Source organism: Manis pentadactyla, chromosome 16, assembly GCF_030020395.1.
Source record: "Manis pentadactyla isolate mManPen7 chromosome 16, mManPen7.hap1, whole genome shotgun sequence".
NCBI lineage: Eukaryota > Metazoa > Chordata > Mammalia > Pholidota > Manidae > Manis > Manis pentadactyla.
The window spans coordinates 62,621,997-62,649,893 of NC_080034.1; the positions used below are offsets into that span (position 1 = coordinate 62,621,997).

The following is a 27,897-nucleotide window of genomic DNA, read 5'->3' on the forward strand; positions in this document are numbered from 1 at the left end:
ACAGGCATTATGTGGAGGAGGGGATTTATAACTTTCAAAGCACTGTGTGCCATCTATTCCCACATTGGCATTTGTGCCCCGTGAGGTTTCCTCAAGGAAGAATGTGATGAGGGTGCAGCGTCTGAACTCCCATCTCCAGCTTCGAAATCTTATTCTTACTCATCTCAGAATGTTCTTAAGACACTCCCCAAGCAACTGCTATTGCAATGAAAAAATATTTTAACCCTTGAATATCTTTGATTATACATGCTACATTAAAACAGTGACTACTTTCAAATGAAGTTAAATAAGAAATAGTTTCAATACATGAGAGAAACTCCCTGAAAATGAGAAAAAATAAAAGCAGATAAAAACAGCATAAAAGTTAAGTGATGATCAATAATAACCAGTTAATAATGTGATTAGCAAGGTTAGGATCTAAAACTTTGCAATAGTTAAGCAACTAGCCATTTACACTTATAATAGATTATTTTTTGTTCATTGTGCTATTTGGAAGCATTTTTTTTTAAAGAAAACCCTAGATTTAGACTATCTCTATTTTTATCTGAGGTAAATCAATGTATAGCTTAAGTGAAATCTTGTGAAAGCAGATTTCCTCTGACTTTTCACACTCTTCAGTATAAATTGCACCACAATTAACATTTGTTTGCAGTGTTAACAAATTCATGATCTCTAACTCTCTTTATATAAAGTTTTGCAAAGCTGAATTTGAGTGATCAAAAAGTGTAGATGTACATACTCGTAAATCATCTTTAGAGAGTGTGAAGCCTGGAAGAATATCCAGGTAAAAATCCCAAAGTACCACACTGCTCAACTGAATATAATTAAATTCTTTTTCACAGCTCCCTTTCTAAAAGACAGCAAGCAAAGATGGTGTGCAGAGAAGTAGGTGGAATACAGCAAGAATGCAAAGATTCTGGATCAGAGGTCTTTGAACACAGGCTTCATCACACCCTAGCTCCATGACCCTGAACGTATTACTTAACTTGCCTCTGCTTCAGTGAATGCATCTGTGAAGTGGGGATGTGAAACGCAACTGCAGCATTGGGGTGTTTGAAAATCAAATTAATTACCATTTGTGAAGACCTTGAAAGAGTGTCTTACACCTAATAACTGGCATGTAAGTGTATACAGGAAGTGGCATAAAAGTGTTCATGAATAAGAGATATATTCCTATATGTATGTCTATACAATATGTAGTTCATATGTGTGTGTATGTGTGTATATATACACACACACATACATCTTTTTTAAATTTTTAAATGAAACCCAGAACCAAGGATTCCTGCATTCCTATAGCATCTGGCTCCTTGGCCACCTGTAAGGAAGCACCTCCAACCACTTGGTAGACGGAGCCAGAGGTAAGGAAAAATTGCCAGAAGGGCAAAGCATCCACCCAGACATGCAGCCTCAGTGCTTCCAGCTGTGGCAGAATGCATGTGTGTGCCACAAGTAGGCTCTGCCGTCCTCCTCCTGAGGCTGGCAGACGCCTGAGAGGTCTCATGATGTACAGCTCAAGGTGAGCCCTGGGCTCTGGGCTGGCATTTGTCCTTCCTTACAGGCAAATGAACAGGTCCTACAGCTTCTGCAAAGGGGCTGTGCCCAAACCCAGAGGTCTCAGCAGCCCCTCTGATGTGTACAGCCCATGACTCAGATGCTTTCAGGCCTGCCAGCCTTCTAATCGTAACTGGGAGGTACTCCACACAGGGCTCAGAAACCAATTGACGCCATCTCTTGTGTGTGAGGAAATATTCATGAACTTCTGTGGTTCGGGGTTTATGTGGAATTTAAAAATGTGGTGTGTGTGTGTGTGTGAGGGTGTGCACATGTGTGAGTGTGTGTGTGTGCAGGTTTCCTTTGCATGTATTTCTGTTTTATTGTCATCTGTATGCATTTGGCCTTTACTTAGATGAGGCTTTAGTTGTTAGAAACATCTTCCAGATTCCTCTAAAAAAATATGGTAGAATCAGGAAATATTGCCACATGTTTGGGGGAATGTCTGCTGTCATCCTAATACTGGCTCTGAGCCATGGCCAAAGGCTTGATTATAAAAGCACTAGGTGTCATCTTAAAGCAAATGGGACCCACAAGCACAGTTTTTCTGAAAGATATAAGCAATTGCAGTGCTGTGACTCTCCCGCAAAATCTAGGTGCTAGAACCAAATTCCTGCCTCTAACTGGCAGAATCAGTAGCCTGAGGTTATCCTGAATGTAAGTAGATGGCTTTCCCCACAATGTGGAGCAAACCTTTGCTTAGTAATGATGGCTGACCCAGGCAGAAAGAATTCACTTTCAAACACTTGGCTAACTTCCTTAAAGAGAGCTTGTGAGGACAGTTTTGAATCTGTCAGTTAAAAGAGACTGAGGGTGTTCTGCATTTAGATGTCAACACGGCCTCAGGTTAGGAACAGGCTCTCAGCTGGCAGACTAAAGTCACAGTTACACTGATGAATCCAGACACTGAACCAGATGTGGACAGAGCCTCACATGGCCGGCATGTTACCTTCTTTATACAGTCCCCGTGCTGACACCCTCCTCCCCTACATCTCTTGAGGGTGTGCTGTCTAATGTGGACTCTTCCTCTTTTTCCCATTCTCTCATAGGTGGGCAGCCGCCATCCCAATCGTACACCCAAACCCACACCCATTCTCACATGGGCACAACTTCAGGGATTTTCTCTGCAGAACTTTCACTTGACAAGGACTGGCCATGCTTCCCTACCAGCGAATATGCATGCTGACAGCATTTGGGAAAATCCCCTGGGTTACAGCCACCTCTGCACCCATTTTCTTAGGACAGATGGTACTTTGTGACAGCTGACAGATTTACCAAGACCTTCTGAGTCTAGGAAAAAGATTTAAGCACAGGCAGAGAGCTGACTGGGAAGGGCCCTTGTGGGTTTCAGTTCTCTTTTCATCTGACTGCAGATGCCCGGACTCTGCCTCCCACATCCCATCCATTTCTGCACATACACTCGTGCGGAAAGATCTTTGAGAAAGGCCAATAATGTTTTTTTATTGGGAGTCATTTTCTTTCATCATGTTTACTGTACATTCCCACTTTGGCTATTTGATTTGCTATTCTCGAGATGGATCCTAGCAGTTTTTTTTTTTTTTTTCTGGGAATGAACAGGCCCCTTCATTCCATTTTGGCCTTTTTTTTTCCAACTGAAGAGTATTTTGAAGTATCTACCAGCCTATCTAAAGGATTATATGAGAAACAACACTCATTTCTCACCCTATTTATTCTTCTGGGAAAATCTCTAACTGCATTTGAGAGTCCAGGGGACCATGTGACATTGTCTTTTCTCTCTTAAGCCACATGTGATTAGCGATCCCAAAGCACTTCTCAGCATATTGTGGCCAACTTAAGTCTTTTTAGAAAAGCATGAGTGGGACCAGTCAGATGTGTACTGAAACACAAAGAGCACCGACAGTTGATAGTCAAAGCTGGGCTTGCCGTGTAATGTAGACTTGGAAGTTGGGAAAGGCCATTTGGAATCATACGTCAGGCGGGTAGGTAGACGAGACTGGTGAGAGGGAGATGAGGGGAAGTGGAGCTGAAGGGGATCATGCGGCCTAGGAGAGTTGGTGATAGTGAGGAAACTCAGTCCCTGATGTTTCTATTCCAGTCCTTGTAAGGCCAGGATGTAGCTTCATTCCCATCCATGAGATCACCTGTTGTAGCCTTAAAATAATTCGTCCTTTTATGTGACCTTGTCTTTTTACAATCAGCTTTCTCAAGATTGTGTTGTTCATAAGTAAGAACACTTTTTTTCCCCCCAGAATCTGCTCTCTTCCTCTTCTTGTGTAGTAGAACCTTGGAGTACAACCAAAATAGAACCTTGATTCTCAACTAGCCTTGGCATATGGACTGAATTTCCCATTTTTCCTTTGGCTAGGTGTGGTCAGGTGATTCTGTACCTGTAAAACAGAGACATTCTTTTTTTTTAAAATTTTTTATTAAGGTATTATTGATATAGACTCTTATGAAGGTTTCACATGAAAAAAAAACCAATGTGGCTACTACATTTACCCATATTATCAAGTCCCCACCCATACCCCAATGCAGTCACTGTCCACCAGTGTAGAAAGGTGCCACAGATGCACTGTTTGCCTTCTCTGTGCTACACTGTTTACCCCGTTACACACCACACACCACGTGTAATGAACATAATACCCCTCAATCCCCATCTCCCTCCCCACCCACCCTCCCACACCCCCTCCCCTTTGGTAACCACTAGTCCCTTCTTGGAATCTGTGAATCTGCTGCTATTTTGTTCCTTCAGTTTTGCTTCATTGCGATACTCCACAAATGAGGGAAATCATTTGGCACTTGTCTTTCTATGCCTGGCTTGTTTCACTGAGCATAATAACCTCCAGCTCCATCCATGTTGTTGCAAATGGTAGGATTTGTTTCTTTCTTATGGCTGAATAGTATTCCATTGTGTATATGTACCACATCTTCTTTATCCATTCATCTACTGATGGACACTTAGGTTGCTTCCATTTCTTGGCTATTGAAAATAGTGCTGCAGTAAACATAGGGGTGAATATGTCTTTTTGAGTATGAGAAGTTGTATTCTTTGGGTAAATTCCAAGGAGTGGGATTCCCAGGTCAAATGGTATTTCTATTTTTAGTTTTTAGAGGAACCTCCATATTGCTTTCCACAATGGTTGAACTAATTTACATTCCCACCAGCAATGTAGGAGGGTTCCCCTTTCTCTGCATCCTTGCCAGCATTTGTTGTTCTTAGTCTTTTCCATGCTGGCCATCCTTACTGGTGTGAGGTGATATCTCATTGTGGTTTTAATTTGCATTTCCCTGATGATTAGTGATGTGGAGCATCTTTTCATGTGTCTGTTGGCCATCTGAATTTCTTCTTTTGAGAATTGTCTCTTCACATCCTCTGTCCATTTTTTAATTGGGTTATTTGCTTTTTGGGTGTTGAGGCACGTAAGTTCTTTATATATTTTGGATGTTAACCCCTTGTCACATATGTCATTTGCAAACATATTCTCCCACACTGTAGGATGCCTTTTTGTTCTGTTGATGGTGTTCTTTGCCATACAGAAACGTTTTACTTTGATGTACTCCCACGTGTTCATTTTTGCTTTTGTTTCCCTTGCTTCAGGAGATGTGTTCAGGAAGAAGTTGCTCATGCTTATATTTAGGAGATTTTTGCATATGTTGTCTTCTAAGAGTTTTATGGTTTCATGACTTACATTCAGGTCTTTGATGCATTTCGAGTTTACTTTCGTGTGTGGGGTTAAACAATAATCCAGTTTCATTCTCTTGCATGTAGCTGTCCATTTTTGCCAACACCAACTGTTGAAGAGGTTGTCATTTCCCCATTGTATGTCCATGGCTCCTTTTGACCATATATGGTTCGGCTTATATCAGGGCTTTCTAGTCTGTTCCATTGGTCTATGGGTCTGTTCTTGTGCCAGTCCCAAATTGTCTTGATTACTGTGGCTTTGTAGTAGAGCTTGAAGTTAGGGAGCATAATTCCCCCAGCTTTATTCTTTCTTCTCAGGATTGCTTTGGCTATTCGGGCTCTTGTGTGGTTCCATATGAATTTTAGAATGATTTTCTCTAGTTTGTTGAAGAATACTGTTGGTATTTTGATAGGAATTACATTGAATCTGTAGATTGCTTTAGGCAGGATGGCCCTTTTGACAGTATTGATTATTCCTATCCATGAGCATGGGATGTGTTTCGATTTACTGCTATCTTCTTCAATTTCTCTCATGAGTGTCTTGTAGTTTTCAGAGTATAGTTCTTTCACTTCCTTGGATAGTTTTATTCTTAGGTATTTTATTCTTTTTGATGCAACTGTGAATGGAATTGTTTTCCTGATTTCTCTTTCTGCTAGTTTGTTAGTGTATTGGAATGCAACTGATTTCTGTGTATTAATTTTCTATCCTGCAACTTTGCTGAATTCAGATATTAAATCTAGCAGTTCTGGAGTGGATTCTTTAGGGTTTACATGTACAATATCATGTCATCTGCAAACAGGGACAGTTTAACTTCTTCCTTGCCAATCTGGATGTCTTTTATTTCTTTGTGTTGTCTGATTGCTGTGGTTAGGACCTCCAGTACTATGTTGAATAGAAGTGGGGAAAGTGGGCATCCTTATCTTATTCCTGATCTTAAAGGTAAAGTTTCCCTATCTTTAAGGGTAAAGTATGATGTTGGCTATGGGTTTGTTATATATGGCCTTTATTATGTTGAGCTACTTGCCCTCTATACCCATTTTGTTGAGAGTTTTTATCATGAATGGATGTTGAATTTTGTTGAATGGTTTTCAGCATCTATGGGGATGATCATGTGGTTTTTATCCTTCTTTTTGTTGATGTGGTGGATGATGTTGATGGATTTTCGAATGTTGTACCATCCTTGCACCCCTGGAATAAATTCTACTTGATCATGATGGATGATCTTTTTGATGTGTTTTTGAATTCAGTCTGCTAATATTTTGTTGAGTATTTTTCCATTTATGTTCATCAGGGATATTGGGATATTGGTCTGTAATTTTCTTTTTTTGTTGTGTCTTTGCCTGGTTTTGGTATTAGAGTGATGCTGGCCTCATAAAATGAGTTTGGAAGTATTCCCTCTTCTTCTACTCTTTGGAAAACTTTAAGGAGGATGGGTATTAGGTTTTCACTAAATGTTTGATAAAATTCAGCAGTGAAGCCATCTGGTATAGGAGTTTTGTTCTTAGGTAGGTTTTTTATTACCAGTTCAATTTAGTTGCTGGTAATTGGTCTGTTCAGATTTTCTGTTTCTTCCTTGGTCTGCCTTGGAAGGTTGTATTTTTCTTGAAAGTTGTCCATTTCTTCTAGGTTATCTAGTTTGTTAGCATATAATTTTTCATAGTATTCTCTAATAATTCTTTGTATTTCTGTGATGTCCATAGTGATTTTTCCTTTCTCATTTCTGATTCTGTTTATGTAAGTAGATTCTCTTTTTTTCTTGATAAGTCTAGGGTTTTATCTGTTTTGTTTATTTTCTTGAAGAACCAGCTCTTGGTTTCATTGATTCTTTCTGTTGTTTTATTCTTCTCAATTTTATTTAATTATGCTCTAGTCTTTTTTATATCACTCCTTCTGCTGACTTTGGGCCTCATTTGTTCTTCTTTTTCTAGTTTTATTAATAGTGAGTTTAGAGTTTTCATATGGGATTGTTCTACTTTTCTGAGGTAGGTCTATATTGCAAGATACTTTCCTCTTAGCACAGCCTTCACGGCGTCCCACAGATTTTACTGTGTTGAATTATTGTTGGCACTTGTCTCCATATATTGCTTGATCTCTGTTTTTGTTTGGTCATTGATTCATTGGTTATTTAGGAGCATGTGAAGCCTCCATGTGTTTGTGGGATTTTTCACTTTCTTTGCATTTTTTATTTCTAGTTTTATACCTTTATGATCTCAAAAACTGGTTGGTACAATTTCAATCTTCTTGAATTTATGGAGGCCTACTATATGATCTATTCTTAAAAATGTTCCATGTGCACTTGAAAAGAATGTGAATTCTGCTGCTTTTGGGTGTAGAGTTCTGTAGATGTCTGTTAGGTCCATCTGTTATAGTGCGTTGTTCAGTGCCTCTGTCTTCTTACTTATCTTCTGTCTGGTTGATCTGTCCTTCAGAGTGTATGGAGTGTTGAAGTCTCCTAGAATGAACGCATTGCATTCTATTTCCCCTTTTAATTCAGTTAGTATTTGTTTCACATATGTAGGTGCTCCTGTGTTGGGAGCAGATATTTATAATGGTTATATCTTCTTGTTGTATTGACCCCTTAATCATTATGTAATGTCTTTCTTTGTCTCTTGTGGCTTTCTTTGTTTTGAAGTCTATTTTATGTGATACAAGTACTGCAACTCCTACTTTTTTCTCCCTATTAGTTGCATGAAATATCTTTTTCCATCCCTTCACTTTTAGTCTGTGTATGTCTTTGGGTTTAAAGTGAGTCTCTTACAGGCAGCATGTAGATGGGTCTTGTTTTTTTATCCATTCAGTGACTCTATGTCTTTTGATTGGTGCATTCAGTACATTTACATTTAGGGTAATTATCAATAGGTGTGGTCTTATTGCCATTGCAGGCTTTAGATTCATGGTTACAAAGGTTCAAGGTTAACTTCCTTACTATGTAAGAATCTAGCTTAACTCACTTAATATACTATTATAAACACAATTCAAAGGTTCTTTTTTCTCCTTCTTTTTCTTCCTCCTCCATTCTTTATATATTAGGCATCATATTCTGTACTCTTTGCTATCCCTGATTGACTTTGAGAATAGTTGATTTAATTTTTCATTATCTTAGTAATTAACTGTTCTACTTTCTTTACTGTGGTTTTATTACCTCTGGTGACCGCTATTAAACCTTAGGAACACTTCCATCTATAGCAGTCCCTCCAAAAGACACTGTAGAGACAGTTTGTGGGAGATAAATTCTCTCAGCTTTTGCTAATCTGGAAATTATTTAATCCCTCCTTCAAATTTAAAGGATAATCTTGCCAGATATAGTAATCTTGGTTCCAGGCCCTTCTGCTTCATGGCATTAAATACATCATGCGACTCCCTTCTGGCCTGTAAGGTTTCTGCTGAGAAGTCTGATGATAGCCTGATGGGCTTTCCTTTGTATGTGATCTTATTTCTCTCTCTGATGTTTTTAATAGTCTGTCCTTATCCTTGATCTTTGCCATTTTAATTACTATATGTCTTGGTGTTGTCTTCCTTGGTTCCCTTGTGTTGGGAGATCTGTGGATCTCCATGGCCTGAGAGATTATCTCCTTCCCCAGATTGGGGAAGTTTTCAGCAATTACCTCCTCAAAGACACTTTCTATCCCTTTTCCTCTCTCTTCTTCTTCTGGTATCCCAATAATGCGAATCTTGTTCTGTTTGGATTGGTCACACAGTTCTCTCAATATTCTTTCATTCTTAGAGATCCTTTTTTCTCTCTGTGCCTCCACTTCTTTGTATTCCTCTTCTCTAGTTTCTATTTCATTTATCATCTCCTCCACCATAGCTAATCTGCTTTCAATATCCTCCATTGTGCTCTTCAGTGATTGGATCTCTGACTGGAATTCATTCCTGAGTTCTTGAATATTTTTCTGTACCTTCTTGTGCATGTTAATGATTTTTATTTTGAACTCTCTTTCAGCACAATTCATAAAGTTGATTTCATTTGAATTTTTCTCAGGTGTTGTATTTGTAATTTTACTTTGAACCAGCTTGGTTTCTTTGGTGTTTTATGTTTGTATATGGAACTCTCTAGTTCCCAGAAGCTCTACTCTCTGGAGCAACTCAGCCCCTGAAGCAATGTTAGGGGCTATACAGGAGTGGTATTGGTGCCTGGGGGGAGGAAAGAGCTGTTTCCTGCTTCCTGGCTGCTATGCCTGTCTCCACTGCCACTGGATATGGATCCTTGCTTTCCACAAGCAGCTGGAATCTCAGTCTTTCCACGTATTCTGCCTTTCTTAGGTTTCCAATCCCCTAATCAGGAGATTACCATGAAAGCACCATGAAACGTAGGTTTGTGCTCCCAGAACTGATCTCTGGAGTTAGGTATTCAGCAGTCCCAGGCCTCCTCTCCTTCCCTGCTATGTTTCTTTTCCTCCCACTGGTGAGCTGGGGTAGGGGAAGGGCTTGGGTCTCACTGGGCCACAGCTTTAGTACATTACCCTGTTCCATGAGGTTTATTCTTTTCTCCAGGTGTATGCATTTTGGTGCAGCCCTCTTTCTTGTTGCTCTTTCAGGATTAGTCATATTAATTATATTTTCATATTATAGGCAGTTTTAGGTGGAAGCCTCTGTCTCACCTCTCAACCCCGCTGTCTTTAATCCCTGAGCCCAGAGACATTCTTTTATATAAACACTGTACAAATATTAAAATTGGGAAGTTAACATTGATAATGTTCTATCATCTAATCTGTTGACTTTATTCCTATTTTGCCAATTGTCTCAATAATGTGCTTTAGAACAAAAGAAAATTCTGACTAATGTATTGTATTGAATTGTCTGTCTTTTTAGTCTCTTTTAATCTGGAACTGTTTATTCCTCAGTCTTAGCTTGATTTTTAGAAACTTGATATTTTGAGGAATGGGCCAGGTGCAGGTCTAATATTAGAAACAAGACAAGGAAGCTCAGTCTTGCCATTTTTATTCAAGATTGGAAGTCCTAGCCACAGCAATTAAGAAATAAAAATAAATAAAAGACAGTTTGGAAAGGAAGAAGTAAAACTGTCACTATTTGCCTATAACATGATTTAATATAGAAGAAACCTTAAAGATTCAATAAAAAAAGTTTTAAAACAAAGTTTAAGGATACAAAATCAATATACAAAAATCTTTTCATTTCTATATGTTAACAATAAACTATGAGAAAGAGAAATTAAGAAAGTAACCCCATTTACAATTGCATCAAAAAGTATAAAATGAGAGATGGGATTAAAGATGGCAGCATGAGAGGACAGACAGAGTCTTCCCCCTAAAACTGGATACAATTAGAAAATTTAATTGGTGCAACTAATCCTGAGAGAGCAACAGGAAAGAGGACGGCGTCAGACTGCACACACCTGGAGAAAAGAGCAGACCTCAGCGAATGGGGTGACGTACCGGAGCTGTGGCTCCCGGGACCCGAGCCCCTCCCCCACCCCAGCTCACCGGCAGGAGGAAGAGAAACGGAGCAGGGAGGGAGTGGAAGGCTTGGGCCTGCTGAATACCTCGCTCTGGAGATCTGCTGCAGGAGCACAAACCTACATTTCATGGTGCTTTCATGAGACTCGCATGACTACTGGGCTGGAAAGTTAATACAGGCAGAGTTCCTGGGGACACTGGGATTCCGGCTGCTTGTGGAAAGCAGGGATCCATATCCGGCTGCTCTGGGACAAAAACATACCTGTGTGACTGGCCCACTGGCTCAGGCAGTGTAGACAGGCATAGGAGCCGGGAGGCGGGGAACAGGTCTTTCCTCCCCACAGGCACCAGTACCGCTCCCCTGCGACCCCTGACATTGCTTCAGGGGCTGAGCAGCTCCACAATAGAGCTTCTGGACACTAGAGGGCGCCATATACAAACATGAAACGCCAAAGGAACCTTGTCCAGAGTAAAATTACTAATACAACTCCCGAGAAAGATTTAAATGATATGGACCTCGTGACTCTTTCTGAAAGGGAGTTCAAAATAAAAATCATCAACATTCTGATGGAGGTAAGGAAAGACATCCAAGAACTCAGGAATGAATTCAGGTCGGAGATCCAATCATTGAAGAGCATGATGGAGGGTATTAAAAGCAGGTTGGATACGGTGGGGGAGACAATAAATGAAATAGAAACTAGAGAAGAGGAATACAAAGAAGCTGAGGCACAGAGAGAAAAAAGGATCTCTAAAAATGAAAGAATATTGAGAGAACTGTGTGACCAATCCAAACAGAACAAGATTCGCATTATTGGGATACCAGAAGAAGAAGAGAGAGAAAAGGGATAGTAAGTGTCTTTGAGGAGGTAGTTGCTGAAAACTCCCCCAATCTGGGGAAGGAGATAGTCTCTCAGGCCATGGAGATCCACAGATCCCCCTACACAAGGGACCCAAGGAAGACAACAGCAAGACACATAGTAATTAAAACGGCAAAGATCAAGGATAAGGACAGACTGTTAAAAGCAGCCAGAGGCAGAAATAAGATCACATACAAAGGAAAGTCCATCAGGCTAACATCAGACTTCTCAGCAGAAATCTTACAGGCCAGAAGGGAGTGGCATGATGTATTCAATGCCGTGAAGCAGAAGGGCCTGGAACCAAGATTACTTTATCCAGCAAGATTATCATTTAAATTTGAAGGAGGGATTAAACAATTTCCAGATAAGCAAAAGCTGAGAGAGTTTACCTCCCACAAACCATCTCAACAGTCTATTTTGGATGGACTGCTATAGATGGAAGTGTTCCTAGGGTTGGATAGCTGTCACCAGAGGTAGTAAAACCACGGTAGGGAGGGTGGAGCAGCTGATTGTGAGGCAAATGCAAAATTAAATTGACTATCCCCAAAGTCAATCACGGGATAGACAAAAAGTCCAGAATTTGATATCTAATGTATAAAGCATGAAGGAGGAAGAAAAAGGAGGAGAAATAGAAAAGAACCTTTAGGTTGTGTTTGTAACAGCATACTAAGTGAGTTAAGTTAGACTCTTAGATAGTAAGGAAAGTAACCTGGAACCTTTGGTAACCATGAATCTAAAGCCTGAAATGGCAATAAGCACATACCTATCAATAATCACCCTAAATGTAAATGGACTGAATGCACCAATCAAAAGACATAGAGTCACTGACTGGATAAAAAAATAAGACCCATCCATATGCTGCTTACAAGAGACTCACCTCAAACCCAAAGACATGCACAGACTAAAAGTGAAGGGATGGAAAAAGATATTTCATGCAAACAATAGGGAGAAAAAAGCAGGAGTTGCAGTACTAGTATCAGACAAAATAGACTTCAAAACAAAGAAAGCCACAAGATATAAAGAAGGACGTTACATAATGATAAAGGGCTCATTCCAACAAGAGGATATAACCATTATAAATATATATGCACCCAACACAGGAGCACCAGCATATGTGAAACAAATACTAACAGAACTAAAGGAGGAAATAGAATGCAATGCATTCATTTTAGGAGACTTCAACACACCATTCACTCCAAGGGACAGATCCACCAGACAGAAAATAAGTAAGGACACAGAGGCACTGAACAACACACTAGAACAGATGGACCTAATAGACATCTATAGAACTCTACACCCAAAAGTAACAGGATACACATTCTTCTCAAATGCACATGGAACATTCACCAGAATAGACCACATATTAGGACACAAAAAGAGCCTCAGTAAATTCAAAAAGATTGAAATCCTACCAACCAACTTTTCAGACCACAAAGGTATAAAACTAGAAATAAATTGTACAAAGAAAGCAAAAAGTCTCACAAACACATGGAGGCTTAACAACATGCTTCTAAATAGTCAATGGATCAACGACCAAATTAAAATGGAGATCCAGCAATATATGGAAACAAATGACAACAACAACACAAAGCCCCAACTTCTGTGGGACACAGCAAAAGCAGTCTTAAGAGGAAAGTATATAGCGATCCAGGCACACTTGAAGAAGTAAGAACAATCCCAAATGAATAGCCTAACATCACAATTATCAAAATTGGAAAAAGAAGAACAAATGAGACCTAAAGTCAGCAGAAGGAGGGACATAATAAAGATCAGAGAAGAAATAAAAAAAATTGAGAAGAGTAAAACAATAGAAAAAATCAATGAAACCAAGAGCTGGTTCTTTGAGAAAATAAACAAAATAGATAAGCCTCAAGCCAGACTTATTAAGAGAAAAAGAGAATCAACACACATCGACAGAATCAGAAATGAGAAAGGAAACATCACAACGGACCCAAGAGAAATACAAAGAATTATTAGAGACTACTATGAAAACCTATATGCTAAGAAGCTGGAAAACCTAGAAGAAATGGAAAACTTCCTAGAAAAATACAACCTTCCAAGACTGACCAAGGAAGAAACACAAAATCTAAACAAACCAATTACCAGCAAAGAAATTGAAGTGGTAATCAAAAAACTACCCAAGAACAAAACCCCCAGGCCAGATGGATTTACCTCGGAATTTTATCAGACATACAGGGAAGACATAATACCCGTTCTCCTTTAAGTTTTCCAAAAAAATAGAAGATGAGGAAATACTCCCAAACTCATTCTATGAAGCCAACATTACCCTAATACCAAAACCAGGCAAAGACCCCACCAAAAAAGAAAATTACAGACCAATATCCCTGATGAACGTAGATGCAAAAATACTCAACAAAATATTAGCAAACCGAATTAAAAAATATATCAAAAGGATCATACACCACGACCAAGTGGGATTCATCCCAGGGATGCAAGGATGGTACAACATTCGAAAATCCATCAACATCATCCACTACATCAACAAAGAGAAAGACAAAAACCACATGATCATCTCTATAGATGCTGAAAATGCATTCAACAAAATTCAACATCAATTCATGTTAAAAACTCTCAGCAAAGTGGGCATAGAGGGCAAGTACCTCAACATAATAAAGGCCATATATGATAAAACCACAGCCAACATCATACTGAACACCGATAAGCTGAAAGCTTTTCCTCTGAGATCGGAAACAAGACAGGGATGCCCACTCTCCCCACTGTTATTTACCATAGTACTGGAGGTCCTAGCCACGGCAATTAGACAAAACAAAGAAATACAAGGAATCCAGATTGGTAAAGAAGAAGTTAAACTGTCACTATTTGCAGATGACATGATATTGTGCATAAAATACCCTAAAGACTCCACTCCAGAACTACTAGAACTGATATCAGAGTACAGCAAAGTTGCAGGATACAAAATTAACAGACAGAAATCTGTGGCTTTCCTATACACTAACAATGAACTAATAGAAAGAGAAATCAGGAAAACAATTCCATTGACAATTGCATCAAAAAGAATAAAATACCTAGGAATAAACCTTACCAAGGAAGTGAAAGACCTATACCCTGAAAACTATAAGACACTCTTAAGAGAAATTAAAGAGGACACTAACAAATGGAAACTCATCCCATGCTCTTGGCTAGGAAGAATTAATATCGTCAAAATGGCTATCGTGCCCAAAGCAACATACAGATTTGATGCAATCCCTATCAAATTACCAACAACATTCTTCAATGAACTGGAATAAATAGTTCAAAAATTCATATGAAACACCAAAGACCCAGAATAACCAAAGCAATCCTGAGAAAGAAGAATAAAGTGGGGGGATCTCACTCCCCAACTTCAAGCTCTACTACAAAGCCACAGTAATCAAGACAATTTGGTACTGGCACAAGAACAGAGCCACAGACCAGTGGAACAGAATAGAGACTCCAGATATTAACCCAAACATTTATGGTCAATTAATATTTGATAAAGGAGCCATGGACATACAATGGGGAAATGACAGTCTCTTCAACAGATGGTGCTGGCAAAACTGGACAGCTACATGCAAGAGAATGAAACTGGACCACTGTCTAACCCCATACACGAAAGTAAATTTGAAATGGATCAAAGACCTGAATGTAAGTCATGAAACCATAAAACTCTTAGAAAAAAACCTAGGCAAAAATCTCTTGGACATAAACATGAGCAACTTCTTCATGAACATATCTCCCTGGGCAAGGAAAACCAAAGCAAAAATGGACAAGTGGGACTTTATCAAGTTGAAAAGCTTCTGTACAGCAAAGGACACCATAAATAGAACAAAAAGGTACCCTACAGTATGGGAGAATATATTCATAAATGAAAGATCTGATAAAGGCTTGATATCCAAGATACATAAAGAGCTCATGCACCTCAACAAACAAAAAGCAAATAATCCAATTAAAAAATAGGCAGAGGAACTGAACAGACAGTTCTCCAAAGAAGAAATTCAGATGGCCAACGGACACATGAAAAGATGCTCCACATCACTAGTTATCAGAGAAATGCAAATTAAAACCACAATGAGATATCACCTCACACCAGTAAGGATGGCTACCATCCAAAAGACAAACAACAACAAATGTTGGCAAGGTTGGGGAGAAAGGGGAACCCTCCTACACTGCTGGTGGGAATGTAAATTAGTTCAACCATTGTGGAAAGCAGTATGGAGGTTCCTCAAAATGCTCAAAATAGACTTACCATTTGACCCAGGAATTCCACTTCTTGGAATTTACCCTAAGAATGCAGCACTCCAGTTTGAAAAAGACAGATGCACTCCTATGTTTATTGCAGCACTATTTACAATAGCCAAGAAATGGAAGCAACCTAAGTGTCCATCAGTAGATGAATGGATAAAGAAGAGGTGGCCCATATACACAATGGAATATTATTCAGCCATAAGAAGAAAATAAACCCTACCAGTTGCAACAACATGGATGGAGCTAGAGGGTATTATGCTCAGTGAAATAAGCCAAGCAGAGAAAGACAAATACCAAATGATTTCACTCATATGTGGAGTTTAAGAACAAAGAAAATCTGAAGGAACAAAACAGCAGCAGAATCACAGAACCCAAGAATGGACTAACAGTTACCAAAGACAAAGAGACTAGGGAGAATGGGAGGATAGGGAGGGATAAGGGCGGGGAAGAAGAAAGGGGGTATTATGATTAGCATGTATAATGTGGGGGTGAGGAATGGGAAGGGCTGTGCAACACAGAGAAGACAAGTAGTGATTCTACAACATCTTATTATGCTGATGGACAGTGACTGTAATGAGGTTTGTGGGGAGGACTTGGGGTAGGGGAGAGCCTAGTAAACATAATGTTCTTCATGTAATTGTAGATTAATGATAACAAAAAAAAAAGTAAAAAAAATGTATAAATTTAACCAAGAATTTTAAAAAAGCTGTTCACTGAAAAAATATAAGACATTGAAGAATGAAATTGAAGAAGACACAAATAAATGGAAATGTATCCTGAGCTCATGGACTGGAAGACTTAATATTGTTAAAATGTCCGAATTATCTAAAGGAATCTACAGATTAAATGCATTCTTATCAAAATTCTAGTGACATTTTTCACCAAATAGAACACACAAATCCAAAAATTTGTATTGAACCTCAAAAGAGCCTGAATAGCCAAAGCGATCTTCAGAGAGAACAAAGCTGAAGCATTATGCTCCTTGATTTCAAACTATTACAAAACTATAGTAATAAAAATTGCATTATATTAGCATAAAAAAGACACAATTAAATGGAAGACAATAGAGACCCCAGAAATAAACCCATGCATATGTGGTCAGTTAATGAATGACAGAGAAGACATTAATATATAATGGGGACAGGACAGTCTATTCAATAAGTGGTGTTGGGAAAACTGGACAGCCACATGCAAGAAACTAACACTAGACTATCTTGCACTTACACAAAAATTAATTCAAACTCAATTAAACACTTGAATGTAAGATCTGAATCCATAAAAGTCCTAGAAGAAAACATAGTCAGTAAGCTTTTGGGTATGATTTTTTGGATCTGACTCCAAAAACAAAGGCAACAGAAGCAAAAAGAAACAAGCAGGACTACATCAAACCAAAAAAGTTTCTACATAGCAAAGGAAACCATCAACAAAATGAAACGGGAATGTACGGAATGGAAGAAAATATTTACCAATCATATATCTGATAAGGGGTTAATAACCAAAATATATAAAGAACTCATACAAATCAATAGTGCAAAAACAATCTGTTTAAAAAATGGGAAGAGGATCCAAATAGACTTTTTTTTTTCCCAAAGAAGACATACAAGTGGCCAATAGCCACATGGAAAGATTCTCAACATCACTAATTATTAGGGAAATGCAAATCAAAACCACAATTAGATATTACATCTGTTAGAATGGTTGTTATCAAAAAGACAAGAAATAACAAGTACTGGCAAGGATGTGGAGGAAAAGGAATCCTTACGCAGAGCTGGTGGGTATGTAAATTGGTGGGGGGCAGACACTCTGGGAAACAATATGGAGGCTCCTGAAAAAATTAAAAATAGAACTATTACATGATATAGTAATTCCAATTCTGGATATTTGTCTGAAGAAAAGGAAACCACCAATTTCAAAAGATATATGCACTCTCTTTTCATTTCAGTATTATTTACAATGTCCAGAGGAAATAACCTTTGTTCAATGATGGATGAATGGATATAGAAAATACACTGTATATACAAGAGAATACTACTCAGCCGTAAAAAAGAATGAAATCTTGCCATTTGTGAAATGATGGACATTTGTGACATGATGGACCTTAAAGATATTATGCTAAGTGAAATACGCCAGGCAGAAAAAGACAAATACTGTATGATCTCACTTACATGTGGAAACTAAAATATAAAACAAGCAAAAACCAAAGATCATAGATAAAGAGAATGCACTGGTAGTTGCCAGAGAGGACTGGGGTTGGGAAAATGGGGGATGGAGGTCGAAGGTATAAAATTCCAGCTGTAGAATAATTAAGTAATAGAATGCAATGTACAGCATGGTGGCTATAGTTAAAAATACTGTAGTGCATATGTGCAAGTTGCTAAAAAAGTAAATCTTAAAAGTCCTTATCACAAGGATTTTTTTTGTATTATGGTGAGAGACGTTAACTAGAATTATTGTGATTATTTCATAATGTATACAAAATTGAATCCTATATTGTACATCTGAAAGTAATATAACGTTATATGTAACCTATACCTCAATAAGACTAAATAAATAAATAAACCTTATAAGAAAAAAAAGCCTTTTGGTTAATCCATTAAATAAACTAGATCCTAGGCATTGTGGCTCAAAATCTGTGCCTTTCCCAATATACTATGCTATCTCTCTGTCACTGAGTACTATCTTTTATCTAACTCCACAGAAGTAGTCAAAACAACAGCAACCCTCTAAAATTAGCACTGGGATAAGTGGTTAAAGAAGGAAAAACTGTACCAAGAAATGCTTTCTTTAATATGTCTTTAAAATGTTATATCCCCTATAAAAGCTAAAATGTAAAACCAAAATTTTTAGTAAAAATTTTTAAATAAATTTACATAATAAAATTACACATCATAATTACAGAAAATTAAGAAAATGTAAACAAGAAAATAAAACCCATCTGGGTGCTAAAAAGATATCATTTAGAAAAGTAAATGGACAAGAATAGCTATGATAATTTTCAAAGGGAACAAGGAGAGCTACTCATATGGAATGACACAATGTTTATAGATCAGAGGAAAAGAACAAAACAACATCAGACAGAAGAACAGCCACATATGAATATGGAAATTTGATGTAGAACAGCAGCCCTTCAAGTCATCAGATGAAGAAAAATTCAACAAATTATGTTGGGACACATGGCTATATTCATTTGGTTAAAAACAAATTAAAATTTCTATCTCACACCATACCTAAAGTAAATTTCAGATACAAGGTCCTAAATGTTACAAACAAAATTATTGGAGGATTTTTTCCCCCACAATTGAGGTGGGTAAGGTCTTTAAAACCAAACACAGAAGATATACAGATATAAACTCATAAATATTAATATCTCATCTATTAAAAAGACACTTAAAAATTAAATCACAAGATAACTAGATGAGAATATTTTCAACATAAATAACAGTTAAGGAATTAATAACTACAACAAATAAAGAGTTACACTAATAGATAAGATACAAACAACCAACAATACATGGACAGAGAATATGATCATATACTTCACAGAAGTACAACTGTTTAATTAAACACATTAAACTTTGCTCAGATTCACTAGTGTTAAGAGAAGTCAAAACAATGGGATTTGATTTTTACAAAACTGGGTATGATTAAAAATCAATTTCAGTTTAATGACATGATGAAATTTTGGGGAAATCAGTTTTCTCATGCAGTGGTGCTGGAACCTAAGTTCATGTGGCTACTTTCATGAGCATTTTGGCAATATCTATTCAAATGAGAACTATTCATTCTCTATGACTCTGTACTTTCTCTTTTCAATACTTATTCCAGAAAAACTTGCTTTGTGAGATAATTCTAAAATCACAGGAGATTACCCAGCATGTAATGAGCACTCAACAGATGTCGATTTTGAGAGGGTGCATTTCACTTTTAGAAATATTAGCAGGCAAGAATGAAAACTATTTTTCTCTATTCCTGAGCTACTGAGCACTCAATTTTTATGAATGGAAGAAAACAATACAGTCAATTCAAATGGAGCTGGAGTGTTGCAGATTAAGCTCAGTCTATTTTGGGTGAGCACTGAGTGGATTTACAATGGTGCCCTCCCTTCATTGTCCTTTCTCCCCATGGATGAGGCTTATTCACCATCTGGACATCACAGAGTTATCTGATCTGTAATTGTGGCATATGCACAGGCCTCCCTGGCATGTACAATCCCTACAGGTCTTTGGCCATTGGCAGCATCTCTCCCGGCTGCATCCCGCAGGGCACTATTTCTGACAACAGTGATGATGTTTCTATGCAGCTCCTCTCCTCTCCAGTTCCTGCCACGTGGCATGTGGTTGTGATAACACCATCCTGAGTAGGTCTTTATTTTAAGAAGTACCTTTACACTTGGAAATCAAATTAACGGGGGGCCCAAGTAAAGGGAAAATGGTGTGGAAGCTTAGACCAGCTGGTCACTCGTCTGGGAGGAAGGGTTTGTTTTCTATCAATGGTCTAAATTTTTTTGGTTTTTCCTTTCTCCCACAGCAGAAGAGATAAGATCCAGGGGCCAAGCCCAGGGTGTGGTTTCTGGGAGAAGTGATAAAGCCTAGGCTACTTGGTGGGCTTCCAGTCTATGCCTTAGAATGATGGGGTAAGTATAGCTTCTGAGGCTTACTTATTGTCCAGCTTAGTTACCCAGGATGGAAAATCAAATAGGTATTTAAGACCCAAGTTTCAGCTCTGCAGAGTGTGTGTTTTCATGGATTATTCTTGGTATGATGACTAAGACACTGGAAATTTCCATCCTATCTCTGTACAGGGATATGAAAGACAACAAGCCAACAGACTCTATGCTATAATTTGAAGACTACTCATTTAGTTAGATGTTGAAGCAAATCTCTGTTTGGACCTCAGTTTCCAGGTCTAGAAATAATAGGGACTTACTCCATGATCAATAAAGTCTTTAGTTTGAAAGAACTGAAAAACTGCATACCCAGCTTTTACATTAAATGACATAATGGTTAAAGCAGAACACTTTAGGTAGTCTGACAAATACAGTGGTTTAAATTTTACCAATTTCAGGAGTAGTGATTCCTAGAGGTACGAATTCCTTTCTATGGAGATTCTGCAGTCTTCCTTGTATTCATGAGTAGAAACTTGCCTATAAAAGAAGACAATCTACTTAATTTCCAGCAAAATTAAGTGTGAGTTAATTACAAATTCTTCAAGACTGTTTGCCAGCCAGAAAAGCTTTTATAAAGTGATTTGTGAGCAGCTATTGTCTGATGTAACATTATTGTTTATTGAAGCCCTGCAACTGGTGACAACCTGGTCATATCTTTCAGGTATGGTCATGTATTTCTGAAGACAGCTATATTGCTGTCTTGAGCATCTTACTCTGACCGTTAAAATGTTACTCCAGAATTTTAAGTACTACAAATAACAAAATCTTCAGAAGACTATCTCAAGTTAGCCCTTTCTCTTGCAAAAATTACTTTATCCTGAAATCTCCTAGCAGAACATCACTGAAATCATCTGAAGAACAAGCAGGAATTAGTCATTTGTAAACTAACCCAGAACATACATTTCTTTTTTTCTTTCTGCTAATCTGATTCCCAAAAGTTTTCCACCCTGTGTTATAGAGACCAATTTTATTAAAAGGTAATCTTTTGCTTTCTGTGATGTGTATAATAATAAATAATCTAGTTTAAGTAAAGATTTTTCTTGGAGGTCAAATTTGATTCAGCCAAGAAGTACAAGTCACCTACGTACAATGTCATATAAGAAATCCCCCAAAAGCCTATCTGGCTTAAGGAATTCAAATATTTATGTGATGACTGACAGAACTGTAGAGACATATGCTTTTATGATCTAATGGATTTATCAGTTCCTTTATTTTGGAAAACAGAAGAGAATGAGAGACAATAAAAATAATAATATAATTATTGTGGTGGGGTCTTTACAAACTGAGAAGCCTTGTAAACTTTTATTCAGGACTTTCTATTTGGTTTGCTTTAGGATGTAATAATATTTTCTCAGCATATGAATTCCAAGGAAGTGATCAGTTAATGTCAGGTCCTTCACATACTTCAAAGAAGCCATTGAGTATAAAAGGTTTAGGAATTCCACTTCTTATTGGAAGAGGAGTTTATGTAGATCAGTTCTTCCTCAGATAAAAATAACAAAATATAAAATAAGGACAATCTGAAGTTCCTGCAAAGTGAGTAAAAGCAGACACTGGAGGAAGGTCCATAGTTGGAAAAAGGAAATGGCAGGGGGTGAATTTCCGGTTTTTCTCACCTAGGGCAGGCCCTGGTCAGTGACCTACAAGACAGCTAGAGCTCAGAACCAGCCGTCTTATGACTGAGGAATCGAAAGACAGAGTTTGGTTCTATCACAGCAACCAGAAAGTTGGGGAGGGGGAAATCTTGGAAAGAAAAAATGCCATAGAGAAAAGCTCCAAATTCTACAAATAAAAATCTTCCAAATCTTTGGTTGTCCCTTGAAACATACATACTTGGGGTAGACTCCAGGGAGCTTATAACTAAATAGACATTGCAGCCACTGCTTACCACAGAGGCAGAATTTGGACTTTGAGTTCAGTCAGATTAATTGATTGCCAAGATAAACAACAGCAACAAAAAATCAACACTACTTGGAGGAACATAATCAAATTCATGGTCTCTATGATATATAATTCACAATGTCAGGATGTAATCCAGGATTGCTTCACACATATAAAGAAACAGGCAATCATGACCCATACTCAAAAGAAAAGAAATTAATGCAAACTAACATAGAAGTGACTCAGATATTGAAATTATAAACTATCTTAAAGTAGTTATTATAACCATGCTCAAAATCATAAAAGAAAGTACAGCCATTATAAATGAACAAATAGGAAGTCTCAATTGAGAGAAGAAACTATTAAAAGGAACTTAATGGAAAAAAATTTTAAATAAATAGAATTTCTTGTCGTGAGATGATGTTTTATTTGGGTAACAGAAGAACAGGCAAGGAATGAGCAGTCTTTCAAAACACATAGTTTGGTACAATAAATAAAATCTAAACAATATATCAGTAAAGAATTAGCAAAACCTAAAACCGAAACAGTAACAAAAACAATGATAAAAGCAACCACAATCTAATACTATAGAACTATAATGGTCTTTATGATACATCACAATTTACTACCTTAAATTTCAAATTATCCTGAAAGAACCACATTACAGAGGAATGAAGTCAACTGAAAAAGCTCAGTTTGTTAGTGAATTTATATAATATCTCAAGTAAACTCAGAATTGAGAGACGGGTAGAATATTTGAAGGTCACAGCAGCCAACAAAGTCAGTGAGGATGTTGAGGCCAGTGAGGGTTTCGGAGCCAAATATACCAATTCCACTTTTCAGTTATGTAGCCTTGGGAAAGCTAATCTTTTCTCATTTGGGAAAGAGGTTTTTAAGAGCACTGTATGGGGAATTTGTCACCTACTAGTATTTGGTCCAATTGTCCACAAAGTTATTCTGCATCTTTAGACATTTGACCCAGTCTATGTAGCCAGCAAGGTGTGGGTCCACCCCCACCTGGTTTGGGACTCTACCATTCAGTGCTCTTCCTATCCACATTTCCCACTCTTAAAAGCTTCCTTCATTTCCCTCTCCTTGGGATCTAGGAATACACTGTATCCAGAGAACTCAAATCAGACACCATTTCTTTCCCTTTGGACTCCAGCAGTGGCTCCTTAAACTACTACCCAGTCTGGGACTACATTGCAATTATGATATTGACCTAATTTACGATATTTGTGGTAGCTCCCTTAATTATCTGAAAAGATTATTGTTAAGATCAGTAGGAGGCATTAAATGAGAGTTCTATCAAAATATGGGGAAAAGAGCACTAGAGAGTTTCTAAAGTTACTCCTTACTGGTTGTATGACAAAGTTAGACCCTTTTGCCTTTTTGAGCTTGTTTTCTTATCTCAAAAATGTAGATGTGAGTCCCTGGCCAATCTGTCTTACAGGATTCTGGTGAAAGACAAATAAAAATGCAGGTAAAGGGGCTCTGTATATGATGAAGTGCTATTTAAATGTGGTTTCGTATTATTCATTTATGGAAGCTCATTGAAAAGTTAACAGCACATCAAAGAGTGATTATTATCGAAACTAAATTTGTTTGCAATGTGCTTCTTTCATGAGGGCAGTCTTAGCATCTTTGGTTTATGTAATGATAAATCTTAAATATGGCACCAGTTGTTCTGGAAAGCATGTCAGTAAATGTCAGGGGTGACCATTGATAGTGACCTAGTAAAGCTCTTGGTATCTACGATTCACAGCAAAGAAGGCAGATGGTTTTAACTGTTTAATGCTCAATTTATAAGTAAATCGATGTTTAATCCAATGTGTTTATTTGCAAAAGTATCTGTTAAGATACAAAACTTTCCAAATGAATGTAAAAATCTTTAAATATTTATCAAAATTCACACCTAAAAAAATAGCATGTGGTTTTTAAATTCAATTAAGATTTGTTAAATATTGTCTTCTTTCCCTCTTGAAAAGTATAGTTGAATATAGGAAAAGCTAATTTTCTTATTTGTTTGCAAAGTACAGATGAGAGTCTACACCACTGTTTTCACAAGTGATAAAATTTTCAAAGGAGAAGTAAAATAAAGATTAATGAAGACTAAGAACAGACATGTGATATAATGTCCATCATTACTGAAAAACTAAGAGATTTCTTTCTATTTGTGAAAAATCTCATTTCCTGCAGATGAGTCCAAATTATCTTATGACAGAAAGAGCTAAATTCCAAATTGACATTTATCGTTGCCAAGATTTATTTTGTTTTAAGTTCTATGTCTTCTTCATTTAGCCATCTCCAAATGAAATTCAAATCTGCCACTTCCCTTTGCTGACCCACATAAAATTAGACATTTACTTTTTTCTCCCAAATAGGGGTGAAAGGTTTGCTCTAACTGCTCATATCTCATGCTCAGCATTCCCTGCCTTTGTGAGATGCTGGAGAAGGCAGGGGCACAGCCTGAAGCCATGTAGCCATGGCATAGATTTTCATGGCTGTGCTACACCAGTTTGTTTATTAATTTGCCTTTCATGAAAATTCATAAAAATGTGATTAAATGTATATGCCTTCAAATACCCATGAGTAAAAGGAGAGCAAGTTGCCAACCACATAGTTGACTTCTTTCTCTGCACTGGGCCAACAGATCAGGAATGTGTCAACCTATTTGGAGTTTCAGACCCTCTCCCCAGAAAAACATAGAAAATATGAAAAGTTTAATCTATTTCTGAGTCCATCAGATAGCAACTGACCTTGGAGTAAGAAACCCTGAGGAATGAGGAAGGCAATTTTTTCTCTTAATTCTTTGAAAAAGTTCCTTTATGGTTTCCTCTCACCCTGTATGTGCAGAGCATGAAAGATTGCTTTTGCATTAGGATCTGACAGATGGGTGCTCGTCCAAAACCAGAGTCCCAAATGCCATCCGAGGAGGATATCATTTTCCATATGAGCACAACCAGAGGGTGTATGTGTGTAGGGTAGGATTTGTATTCCCCCTTATGCCTTTCACTCTCTTATTTTTCCTTTGGGGGAGAACAATGTTTTATGAACAAAATAATCCCTGGAGCTATGTCATAAAAAGCAGCCGACATTAGCAAAAAGGCATGGTTTTGATGTGTTTTATTTGTTTGGCAGATGCTCCACTGTGAGGAATCTGAAAGACCTCAGGCTGCATCCCTCAAAGCACACTGGGGACCTGCCTTCCTTTGTGTTGGTTGGAGCCAAGAGCAGTGCTGGCAAAGAGGACCTGGGGAGGTTCAAAGAGGGTGGACCCCGGGAGTGGGCAGAGCGAGGGAGCACCCTGAAGAGTGCGTGGGGCGGAGGAGAGAGGAGTGAGGGAGACGCAGTATCAGAGAGAGGTGGAAATCCAGAGGGGGTTCTTTAGGGCTCAATAGTAACTTGAAAGGAATACCAAGAAAAAAAGCTTTGCACCACTTTACGAACTCTCTCTTAATGTGATTATCATATAGTAAGCGAGGTTCCTTTCAGGTAACGAACTGAACAGGTACACCATTGCAAACACCGCACTATCCGTGAACGACCGGCAACTTCCCGAGGAAGACTGCCTTTTACTCAGGTGGAACGCATGGAGTCTTGCTACGAGCAAACACCAGCTGAACTGAACCGGGCAAAGTTTGCTGACCTGTAGCTAGTCCCTCCTACTGAACTACACTGAACTACAAACGTCTAAAGTTGTTGAAAATAAAGAGAGAACTTGGGTTCTGAAATCAGAAAAGTCTAGGTTGGAATCCTGTGAGTGCTCTTGGGCCAGTTACTTAGTTTCTTCCTTTCCTTGATCAGTGGGAATGCTCACGTTGGTATCTGATTGGTTGGGAACATCTGAAAGGAATGTGTGTTTTGGAAACTAGTAAACTCTCAGTACATTAGCTGCTTATATTATTTTTTCTTCTTTATTCATTACACATTTATTAAGTGCTTACCCTCTACTGGGCCCTTGCTAAGTACCAGGGATACAAAGATGAGTGAAATGCAGTTTCTCTACTGAACAACCTCAGAGCTTAGGTTCTTTCTACTTCTGAGATTCTAGACCAAGTGGACACATTGTGGCTAAATCTCTCTTATTACTTCCTTCACAGAGCGCTGAGTGCAGAGGGGAGATCAGCGTGAATGACTATGTCAGCCACAAGGAAATGACAGTTCCGACTGTCCTTGTCGGCAAGGACCAGAAAACACCACGTCCAGCCTGCTGGAGCCGTAGGAGATGTGTTGGTTCACGGAACTGGAAATCCAGGGTAGGGCCAGCTTCCATATTGACTCAGTCCTGTGGTTCTGGATCCATTTTCCCTGGCAGGCCTTTGACCCGGCTTTTCTCAAGACACTGGTTTCGCCTCTACCGCGGTAGAGAGAGAGTGACAACATTTCGGATTTTCCATTCTGCACCCAACCCGGTCCAGTGAAGGAGAGCAGAAGTTTTCTCAGAAAAGCAAGACTGAACTTTGTCAGAGCCCTTGATTTCAGTGTTCCCAAATGGGCACATACCCATTTCTTAACTAATCCAGCAGAAGGAACAGATTTCTCCTAAGTCTGGGGATCTCACAGGAAGGATCCTGAAGGGGGAAGCAATCGTGTTCCCAATAGGCGTTCTGAGAAAAAGACAAGAAAACCTTCCAGGAATTCCTGAAGGAGAGAATTGCTGCACATCACCATATAAAACATTAGATCTTGAAAAGCCTTCAGAGATAACCTATTCAAATTCCTCAGTCTATAAAAAAGGAACTCAAGACAAAAAAAATTAATAAATAAATGAGGTGAACGTCCCAAGACTCTGCAGCCGAAGGTGGCAGAGCTGTGACTCTAACTCAGGCATTATTATTTCAGATCCGTTGTGCTTCCACACCAGACTATTTTTATGCATCTTAACTAATAAAAACAAAAACAAAGCACATAATTCTGATTGTTTTCTGATTCCAGCATCTGGTGGGCACCACAGCTTATACTGGGGAGAAAGGTAAGTCAGTTTATGTGATATAACTGGTTTACATTACCCTTTGGTTTCTTTGAGGATATAGATTACCTTTCAACATAGCGGTCTTATGTGGTTATTTCATCCCTTATCAGTAACATTTTAAAAGGGCAACCAATGTTCTGAAAAAGAACTATTGTGCTTGGGGAGCAAAGGTGTATTGATCTGTGGTGATTATTATTTTATATCATAACCTTCTGTATCTTATCAAATCAAATTTTATTGTGGTTGAATTCTTTGCTTTTCATTATTTCATTGTACAGAAATTTTAAAGTGTTAGAAACAAGTTTCTTACTTGAAGCTTTTGCTTAGTGTATTATTTCACTGTATTTCGAGTAGATCTCAGGCTAACTCTTATTCTGGTGACCAGCTTCACATATTGAAAGCCTTATACTTAATTATTCTAAAAATAGCCACATACAGTTTAGTGGGTTGTTGTTGTTGTTTTTTGTCCATGTCTGTGAAACAGGTTTTGGGGAGGAAGAGATTCACGTGGGAAGCCTCACTTGAGGACTCAACGCAGTCCTTGCCAATGCTGTTTCAGGTCAGCAATGGAATCTTTAATGTAAATCTTTAATGTTAAATCTTTAGTGTAAAAAGTCTGTCAGGGGCCAGAAGATCA

At 38.2% G+C, this 27,897-nt stretch overlaps 1 long non-coding RNA gene across 1 annotated transcript; it reads left to right on the forward strand.

Annotated features, from left to right (window-relative positions):
• The first annotated feature begins 915 nt into the window (after window positions 1-915).
• LOC130681213 (uncharacterized) lies at window positions 916-27,248 on the forward strand. The gene is made up of 3 exons (XR_008994286.1): window positions 916-1,120; window positions 20,266-20,371; window positions 26,389-27,248. It is a non-coding gene; the product is annotated as an uncharacterized LOC130681213 (long non-coding RNA).
• Window positions 27,249-27,897: the final 649 nt, after the last annotated feature.